The sequence below is a fragment of the Galleria mellonella genome, unplaced genomic scaffold (genome assembly GCF_026898425.1).
Source record: "Galleria mellonella isolate WM207_F2 unplaced genomic scaffold, CSIRO_AGI_GalMel_v1 utg312, whole genome shotgun sequence".
In the NCBI taxonomy this organism is placed as follows: domain Eukaryota; kingdom Metazoa; phylum Arthropoda; class Insecta; order Lepidoptera; family Pyralidae; genus Galleria; species Galleria mellonella.
The window spans coordinates 9,595,020-9,606,364 of NW_026442074.1; positions in this window are offsets into that span (position 1 = coordinate 9,595,020).

The window sequence follows — 11,345 nt, forward strand, 5'->3', positions numbered from 1 at the left end:
TTATTATTTAAATATTCTGTATATTTGTTTCATCCAACTTGATGAATTATCCAAGTTAGATTCTAGGGGAGACCGAATGGACCAACCTAACAGGGATTTTTTAATATATGGTATTTGAAAATCCCAATACCTGTAATTTACATTGGATTTGCCCCTTTTATTTTGCATATAGAGAATAATTATTTAATACAAACATTAATTTGAATGCATTTTTATTAGAAGTACCGCAGGATGTGTGATAATGAAATATAGGTCTATTATTACATACATACATACATATCTGTCACGCCTGTCTCCCATTAGGGTAGGCAGAAACAATAGAACGCCAAATGCTTTGAATGGTCTAATATTCTTATATATTAATATTGCACAGGAATTAACAAAGATAAATAAGACTTAACAAGACAAATTGACAAATAATATCTACGTATCAAATAACTTCTCAACATTAGGTTTACAGGTTCAGCAGCAGAAACCACTAGAAACCTTTTTGTTTATTAATAATGAATAATCAATCAAAAAGATATGTTTATCTGGCTGAAATAACTCGTTAAGTAACCCAAAAACCGTATGTCTCCTATGACCTTGTCCAATTATATTAATTTATATATGCCATTGGCAAATTATGTCTAATTTTCATGCATCATTTCTCTAAATATAAATAATATATACACAAAAAAAACGTCTTAAATTGCAGCAAAACCAATTATTTTGATTTAAAAACAAAACTACTAAACCGATTTTAATAAAATTACTCTGAAACCAATTTGTAAGCACATCCCATCAGATAAAAAAAATACAAATCGTTTTATAACTGGCAAGGTTATGAGGTTATATAAAAACAAATATACACATATATATACATACATACAAATATATATATAACGTTATAATAAAAACAAACACAAAAAAAATCAACATTACTACCAAATTATATTTCTAAAATGTCCTCCTCGTTGGGAGATAAGGGTTATTAATAACAAGGATTAACTGTCCCTTGGAAATAATATAGCTTATCAAGTCGATCTTCATGCATTCCGCTTGGAAACTATCATGGTTGATTCTTTATAAATTGATCACGATGGGCCAACTAACCTGGTTTCGTATTCCCATTCTCACTGGTACCAGGCAAGCATTTTTTTTGATGGGTGAAAATAGTTTGGTATCCCCGCCTGCGCTAACGGGATACGCTGGCGGAGCACCAGTGAAGGGTGATCGATAAGAATGAAAACAGGCCAGTTAGCCCATCATGATGAATTCATCAGGAATTAACCATGATAGTTTCCAGGGAGAACCGCGAGGAGATCGACCTGGTTGGGTATATTGCTAGCAATGGGATTCTCAGTCTCCATTACTAACAAATTAAATGTCGCTGTTTTCTTTTACAAAAGTTTAGAACAACTTTCCTACATTGTTATTATTATTTTCAATTATTCTAGATATAAGCTGTTGATTCCAGATGTAATATTAAAATAAAATAAAAAAAAAAATAAGGATGAGTGAATGGGTGCTTGTTACTCTTTCACGTGAAAACATCTAAAAATTTGAATGAAATTTGGTACACGGACCATACCCAAACTTAGCACGTAGACTACTTATTTACTGAATCACGCGACTAAAGACACGCAATGAAGATAACAGTCGACAAAATAAATAGCTATGTTATACCAAAATATTAATAAAATACGAAGCAACCTACTCGCAATGTACATCCCTTTATAATACGAGTAACAATAAACACGACAAAACACTCACCACAAACCGAAGGCAATGAACTGGGATCACAGTATAAAAAAGTAATATACATTTCAAAGGAAACTACAATAAACTGCGTTTTACCAATTTGTAAATTTGTTTTTTTTATAGCACGTAGATGGTAATCAACCATCATCATCAGCATTTTATCAGCCTCTATCTGTTCACTGCTAATCATAAACCTTCCCCTTGAGGGCGTTTACCAGTAGTTGCGATGCTTGGCAAACGGATCCGCAATCGCAGTTAAGCCTTAGAGACGTTTTAAGAGGGACGCTGCTGCCCTCCCTTAATAGCTTCTTACTACACCCACGAGAAAGGAAAGGCCTATTCTATACCAGGATCATATGGCAATCAAGCATACAGCCAGTCTAATGGTAAACGGTCACTGTAGCCTATGGACGCCTGCAACTCTAAGATTGTCACGTGCGAGTTGCCGACCCTGAAGAAACTTTTATACGCCCTTGTCGTAGAATCCCATACTATAGTCTCTAGGGAAAACTTCGACAGAGAATTTATTCCACAGTCTAGCGTACACTGAACTGACTAAAGACTTGTTGTCAAGAATTTCATATGCACACATTTATTTATTTAATTCTTTATTGTACACACCAGTTATAATAATATGACAGAGGTAATCAAATGTACAAAGGCGAGCTTAACTCTGATAGAGTTTTCTTCCAGCAACACCCAAAGTACATTATATTTTAATTTAATAACTGCCGGTTTAATTTATTTATTTAACTCTTTATTGCACCGTAAACAAAAATATATAATGACAAGTTAATTATTCAAGTGAAATACTGTAACATAAATACACATTGAAATATACATATAAAGGTACATACAATTTATTTGAAGATTTGAAAAAAAAAGATCACCGAAATTAGGCGGTAATTGCATTTGCAACCAAAGGAAGACTTTGTACAAAAGTCGTTTGCTTGGGTACCTCTGTCCCATTCGTGTTTCAACCGGGAAGCAGTTGTGTTTGCATGGCTATGTTTCGGTTTGATGGGTGGGATAAGGCGTGAATTTACAGGGTACAGAGGAATAACACCTAAGTCCTCAGGAATGGCAACGTATGGGGGGTATCATGGGCGAAACAGTATACTCTGTTATGTCCATGGTACTGCTCATGTCTATAGGCGACGGTTAGCACTTTTCATTAGGTGAGCCGTCAGCTTGTTTGCCATTCTAAGTTGTATAAAAAAAAATTGTTGAATAAATGTCATCCAACTACGCAAGCAAACTATGCTTGCATGGTTGGATGACATTTCTGTCGTAGAGCAACTGCTTTATGACGGAAATGGGAGTGGGATAAAAGTACTCTCATAAATGACTTCTTTTTATTATAGGTTATTTGAAAATCCCATTGCTAAGATTTGTGTAGGGGTTTTCTTCGAGTTGGTTATAAATTATAGTTTAATGCAAACATATAAAGTCTATATAAAGAACTATAAAATGTGTAATAACTAAATGTGCGTCAATACACATATAACTATGTTTTTAAATCTATTATACTTATATATTAATATATCACGGGAAATATATATAAATATAATTTGTATGGATTTATTATTACGTGTTATTAAATGCTTTTAGGTTATCTATTATATTTAATAAAAGTGGCTTTAAATGAATTAACGCTGTTTTCTTTCTTGATTATCTGCTGAAGAGAATATGGTTTCGAAATATTTAATAATTGACTTGTTGGTGATTTAAACGGTTATTGGCGAACCAATGATGTTTGTACCTCCCTCTGCTAAATCCTGAAATAATACAAAATATTGTAAATAGACGATTTAATAAATAATAATATAACAGGCGTGTTATGTATACAGGGTTGGGTGGGCAGTAATCTTGATATATTTCTGTCTATAAATATTTGAGTAGGTTTCAACCATCGTAAATGTTATAACACAATACTAAATCAACATCGTTAAAATATGTTAAAATATGGATGCAAATTTGAACTCTATTTCTTACACTGTAATGCTAAGTGTACACGCTACAATGTAAGAAATAAGATTTAAATATAAACAATCGCATCATAATACCTTATACTATAAACATGAAGTATAACTTCTCTGCATCTAAAAGTTATTTGAAAAATATCAATGTTAACAATAAACCTGCCCATTATATACTATGTGATCGTTTTCTTAACATTATTTGATTTTGCTTACTATATAAAAATAGATGTCGTATATGGAGGTCAAAGATATGACCTGGAATAGTTCTAGTTGGAAGAGAATGCATAAATTATTTGCCTCGACAAGAGGAAACTCTTAAATAAAAAGAAAGAAAAATAGATAATCTACTAATGTTTATATGGTGATGGAGTTACACACATGTAGTTACTTATTTTTAAACTCGGGATAAAAGAGTCCCTAGAAATAGGCCGTTTCTGAGGTTGCACATTCTGATTATGAAAATTTAGAAAAATCTACGAAACGCAAATTAGCTGACGATCGACCTGATGTAAAAACGAACCATCATGCATAGAGCTAACTACCACACACCATGGATAACACAATGTGTAAATAAAAGGGTATCTTATTAAATAAATTATGATTTCTATTGAATCTTAATTTCATGCTCAGATTGTGAAATGAACTCTCTATCGAAATTTTCTCTAGAGACTACGGTATGGAGTTCTTCAATAAAGGTGTATTATAAATTGTTCAGGATTTACAACACATACATAATAGTCGCAAGCGTCCACAGGCTACACTGACCGTTACCATCAGACAGGCATTATGCTTGTTTGCCAATTTCGTAGTACAAAAAAATCTTAATGGTGAACTATATTAATTGCGCATTATGTCTTTCTAGTAGCAACTAAACAGACAGTATCCTAAAAACAAACTACACTCGCCATCCTGGTGATGGTGCAATTCTTTTTCTATTGACAAACAAACTAAACTCTAAAGCTTTAACATAGAGTTTAGTTTAATCAGGTTTTGTGTGGATCGTACTCTTTGTGCTCAGAATACAGGCTCAAAATTCCACTGGATGATTTATAAAGCTGAGCACATGCTTCCATTCTGCCTTTGAACAGTAATAGCAACTATTTGATTGCCACAAAAATGCAAACATTAATCGGTTCACGGTCAAGAAGCGATTGATTTACAACCGATGCGCAAGTCACGTGCCATTCTACGCAGCAAACCAACAATAAAGGACTGACGAAACAGTCCTGCAAGGAATTTGGTCTATTGACATTACTAGTTTACTCTGAATTTATTACATTCGCCTACACATGCCCATACTTTCAGACTTAGCCAGCTGTTCCAGAGGTGCATTCCATGATCCTATCCCACAAGATCGGATACGATCTTGTGGGATAGGCGAAAATAAGATAAGATATTATCTTATTTTCGCATATGGGGTCAGCTAAGCCGTTGCACGTCGAGCCATACGGAACTTTTGTACTTCCCTCTACCTTATACCATCATTTCATAGATCCTATGTGTTACCTTAATGATATCCCACGGTTTAAGATATCTGTAGTCCCCTAGCTCTGGATAAGCCGTTCCCAGTAGACTCATACGCATGCTTGCCAACGAATCGCAGTTGCACATCAAGTGTTCCATGAATTACATTACATTAGATCGTAGGTACTGAATATACGATATAGCTTTATATTAAAACTCTATTTCCTGCCAGTATGAATTTGAGGAACTAAAATTCGCATCCATTCGATGTTTTTCCAGCTAGCCAGCATCAATAGCGCCGATGCCTACTTATGAGCAAGCGAGGCAATCTTTGAACCTCGCTGATAATATTACGACTTTAACATTGGCTTTATTACTTTTTTTCTGTTCAAATAATTGTTTATAGAAAAGAAGGTGAGATAACCATTTGCGGTTTGACTTGGTTGAGTTTAAACCATGTCGTTGCGGTATCTCCGTTTGACCTATTTAAATGTACCACTAAATACAAGTGTTATTATTTCATTTCTATTAGCCATACTACAAATCAGGTCTCCTTATTTTTTATACTACCTTTTTGCTACCCTCTACTTACTTACACGTGATTTCAAACGTAGGAAAACCACTGAAAAAAAACAATTCTAGATGGCATATCGACTTAAAACATAAACCACATTATAAGTTATACCTTCAAGATTATATATTATATTACAAGACAATTATATATTGTAAAGCTGCATCCAATTTGGTGCAGTAGTTTTTGGGTGATGCTAGGCCAAAAATTTTTATTTCGAGACCACACGGCGAAGATACTCGTTTGCTTACTCGTATTTGTCTGTTGATATTTCTGAGTATCTTTTCATCTGTTGTTATTTGTTTAATCCAGAATTTTAAAATGACAAAAAATCCAGTAAACATTTTTTTCTCCCATCAAGAAGAGAACATTTGACATTGGCAGTTCTATTAGTAGATAATTTACTGCTTGAATGACCAAATCTCATTTCCGTACACCATCACGAGGACACCTTGTTCAAAGGCCCAGCGTTTAACTTATCAGCTTTATAAATGTCTTCATGCGTATCCGAATGCAGTCCATTTCTCTACTTCGTCCATTTCTTCCTAAGGTCACTTTGTCCAAGACAAAAAATTCTCTTCAACTGTTATAATATTTTTTTACGCAATTCAAAATAGCAAACTCACTGACTACCTGATTAAAGGTGGTACCCGTTTTTTTTTTTTTATTGAATGAAAATGGTAACCCTTCCTTCGGTATCGGTATATACTGGCGAAGCATCAGTGAGAGATAAGTAATAAAAATGAAAGCAGGTCATTTGGTCCGTTTTGACAAATTCAGCAAAAAACCACTATAGTATCCAGGGGAAACCGCGTGGCGGTGGGCCTATTGGGGTATAGTACTAGCAATGGACTTATTAGAGCCCATTTCTAATAATCCCTTTCTCCTATAGACATGATCACCATGAATCCGGCTGCAGAAATACGTTTGGAATAAAGTTACTCAATACTTTTACACAGGGAGAGATGGATTGTTAATAATGAAGACTTACAACCCCATTATTAGGAATGTAGGGTATATTGCTAGTAATGGGTCAGCGAATCAACAACTGCGCGAGCCCTGCTAATCATCACTGTTAATTTCTAATAAATTCGTCTTGTAGGCCAAATGACCTGGCTATCCGAGATAGAATAAGCGGGTTTTTTTATGGATTTATGATGAGTTTTTTCTATGTAGCAAGCGAATAAATATAATTTGATGATTTGATTTGATGATAATGGAATGATAACCCCACCTGCGCTTACGGTATACCCTTAGCGCAGGCGCACCAATGAAGAATGATACGTGTGAATGAAAAGGCAGGTCAATTAGCCCATCGTGATGAATACACTTGGAATTCAGCACGATGATTTTCAAGGGGCACCACGGAGAAGTTTACCTCTTCTGGGTATATTGTTAGCAATGGGAGTGGTAATCCGCATTACTAACAATCTCTTCCCCCCGCACCAGCGGGGTTAGGTACTATTCCATGCTTATCTTATTACAATACTTTTATACACAACAGAATGCTTTATTATTTCAGCCATTAACTGTCTACTGCTGGACATAAGCCTTCCCCATAAGGGAAGTTTTGCCAGTATTTGCCACGCTTAGCAGGCGTGTTGGCAACCACAGTTAGGCTTTTAGAGATGTTTAAGAGGGACGGAGCTGCCCTCCCTTAGTTGCCTCTTACGACACCTACGGGAAAGGAAGGGGTGGCCATTCTGTGCCAGGACCGACACAGCTACAGAACACTTACTAAGTAGTTTATGCAATTATCTTTTATCTTAAGAATTAATCAGTTCAGAATCAATAATCCTGCACTCCTTACCTGGTCAGGAAACTTTTAAGCGTCAGTTTTTTTTTTCTTTTTTTTTTATACAACTTAGAATAGCAAACAAGCTGGCGGCCCACCTGATGGAAAGTGGTAACCGTCACCTATAGACATGAGCCCATGATACCCCCATTACATTACATTCAATCGTTTCAGAATATCTTTTGAATTTGATTTGGTACCGTCATGTCTATTTTGCGTCTCGCGTGACCAAATGCTATGTGATCGACACGTGATCGATAAATCAGTTACTGTTGATGCTTAATTGAAGCCAGTGTCAAAATTAAATTTATGTCAGTCAGAACTCAACAGCTCGGCGGTCTGTATACATACTGTTTATCTAGTTTACATCTATTTATAGCGACCCGCCCTGGCTTCGCACGGATAGATAGATAGATTTCTAATTTAAAAAAATAAAACACAGCCCATGTTCTTCGCAGATTGCGTAACTTTCTATAGGTTTTTTTTTTAATCGGTTTGATGTTTCTTGGGTTTATCCATTACAAACACAAAATTAAGTCAAAATAATGTTTATATCTAAGCAATTTCTCTATTACTTGTGCAACATTTAGACTTGGGTACATAGAGAGGAAGTGTTTGTAAGGAGAACTAGCAACCCCATTCCTAACGATATACCTTGCCAGGTCGAACTCCACGCAATTCTCCCTCGAAACCATGACAGTTAATCGTTGATGGATTTGTCACGATAAGCTTACTGGCCTGCTTTCAATCTCGCCTGGAATCCCTCCAACAACGCCAGCGTATATCGATAACATTATGTAGATACATCGACAAGTCAAACCCTATTTTCTTTCATTGTAGTTACTCTTTTCCTTACTTATTTTATTTCTTTATTTCGTTTTACTATTTGTCATATTTCCTAGTGTGTGCTATGTATATGTATATGTAGTATATTTATATGTATATGTATATGTAGTATATATTATTTGTTATAACATATAGTCTAATCTATATCTATACTTATAATAAATCTGTAGAGAGGTCAATTCTGTACATGAAATATATTTCCAAAATAACTATCAGGGGGTGATTAGTGATCGATACTGATGCCAAAAATGCAATCAGTAAAATTTTTGTCTGTCTGTCTGTCTGTATGTTCGTTATAGAAACAAAAACTACTCGACGGATTTTAACGAAACTTGGTACAATTATTCTTCATACTCCTGGGCTATATATAAAAGTTTACTATAACCTATAGTAAACTTTTCATCACGCTACGATCAATATCAGCAGAACAGTGAAGGGAAATGTTGGGAAAACGGGAGAAGTTACTCCATTTTTAAGCTTTCAGTCGCGTGTGCAGCCTTAATGGCCACTTTTTAAAATGTAAAAATGTCCACCCGTGCGACGCCGGGACGGACCGTAAATAAACAATATATATTTGAAGTTTTTGTGCATTATACATAAAAAGTATTAATTCACATTAGCGCCACCTACCCACTTCTATATGTTCTCCTTTAACCAAGGGTTGTCTGTAAGAGATTGCCCTAGCGATAAAACCGCCTTTTGTACCTTTATATATATATATATATATATATATATATATTTTGATCTATACTCCATGCTAATGTATTTCAGTTGAATTATTTATCTGTCTTTGTTTTTTATTATGTTTTTGGGGCAATAAAGAGTTAAATAAATAAATAAATATATCTTCAAACATGATCCTTTAAAAAAAAACTTAAAAACGTACTCACTTTTAGATAATTTTGCATAGAAAGATATCTATACTTTTTTGTCAGTCTGCACTGCATAGTTGACTCATTGCCAAACTTGACACGCGCCGTATTGCCGCGGTGATAAGTAACTCACCAGGTCTTATGTCTTCAATAAATGAATCTTCGAGCTTTAGATTAACAGTAAGTATTATTAGAAAGCATTTACGTTTAACTGTTCCCGAAATTTCATTTGTATAACCGGGACATTAATTGACCAGGATATAAACTAGGCTACCATATATCCTTCTCCATTACAAATACGCCAAAATTTGTAACGATTATTTGTAGGGATGGATAAAATACAACAATATTTATATATTTTAGTTAATGTATATTGTTTATGCTGGCTCAACAACGAATATGTCTGTTATCCAATATCTAATGTCTATATGAAGAACCTGATCGAAATTATAGATATCCGACCGGTACGGGCGATATCGAAATGCGTAATGACTTTCTTTTACCAAGAATGTTTTTTTTTATACAGCTTTGAATGTCAAACAAGCTGACGGTCCACCTGATGGAAAGTGGTAACCGTCGCCTATAGACATGAGGAGTGCCATGCACATAACAGAGTATACTGTTTCGCCCATAATAGTTCCCATGCGTTGCCATTCCTGAGGACTAAGGTATTATTTCTCTGTACCCAGTAAATTCACGCCATATCCCACCCTTCAAACCGAAACACAGCCATGCAAACACAACTGCTTCACGGTTGAAACACGAATGGACAGAGGTACCCAAGCAATCGACTTTTGTACAAAGTCTCCCTCTGGTAAACCCAAAAGAACCCAATATATAAATATTGGAACAGTACCAATATTAACCATGCTTAGTTGTTTGAGTTATTAAGGCAAAAGGAAGGAAAACAAACTCACACATTTACATTTGTAACGAATTAAGAATGTACATATGTTGAATATTTTATATTATATCTACTAACTGGAATAGTTTTTTTTTTTATACCACGAAGTTGGCAAACAAGCATTTAGCCCGTCTGATGGTAAACGGTCACTGTAACCTATGGACGCCTGCAATATTATATTATTGAATAGTCATTTTTTTTATTTTTCTTCACAACCGTCTATTCGGAATGCAATTTCAGCCAAGGAGAACGAGCAAGAACGTCAACTGTTACTTTAAAAAATTAATTATATAAATAATGAATTTAGAATTGCCCGAAATAATAATGTCGATATTTATGATTCATATTTTTGTTAAATACGGACTTCCTTAAATATGGTATTTACAGCATCCATAAAAACCTTTAAGTTGACGATACCAAGAGCAAGAAGCCTCTATGTATCCTTATACGCATCTCTTTTACTTATCATTCATCTCATGTATAAGTTTCCGAGTCCAAAGAGTTTTAATTCCTCCCTCAAGTCTATGTCGCTCCACTAACAAGAACAAATGAACTCACAATATAATATGCCAATTTAAAAAAAATCCAGGAATTTATTCTCATCATTGATTCAACTAATTGCATAATTTACACAGCCTCTTTAACTATACCCAACAATAAGGAAATACCTGTCAATCATTAACATGATAACGACAAATCATCGCATGCTGGTTATTTTTTGTTTTGAATCAGAACAAGCGTAAACTGACCTACATCCACATGACTAGAGTTCTAAATACAACTTCCATGTTAAATGTTTAAAAAACTGATTGTATGTCGTTAATTTAAGAATAGAATCAGTAAATTGTATGTAAATATACAGTTATAAGGAATTCAGATCTTTTTTAAGGTAAATATTATATATAAAAATGGAAAAATAACCCCTTTGCACTATTAGTTCATACTGGTAAGATGCCTGTAAGAGATGGTAGATACTGATAAAGTTTATTTTTCAAAAAATAAAAATATATGATATTTAATAAGGAATAACACAAGAATTACAGAAATTTTAAACGGTTACAACGGTTTCTTCGGAGTCGGCAACGAGCACGTGATGTCCCTAGTGTTTTATACGTCTATAGGCTACAGTATCCGTTTACCATCAGACAGACTATATGCTTGTCACCTT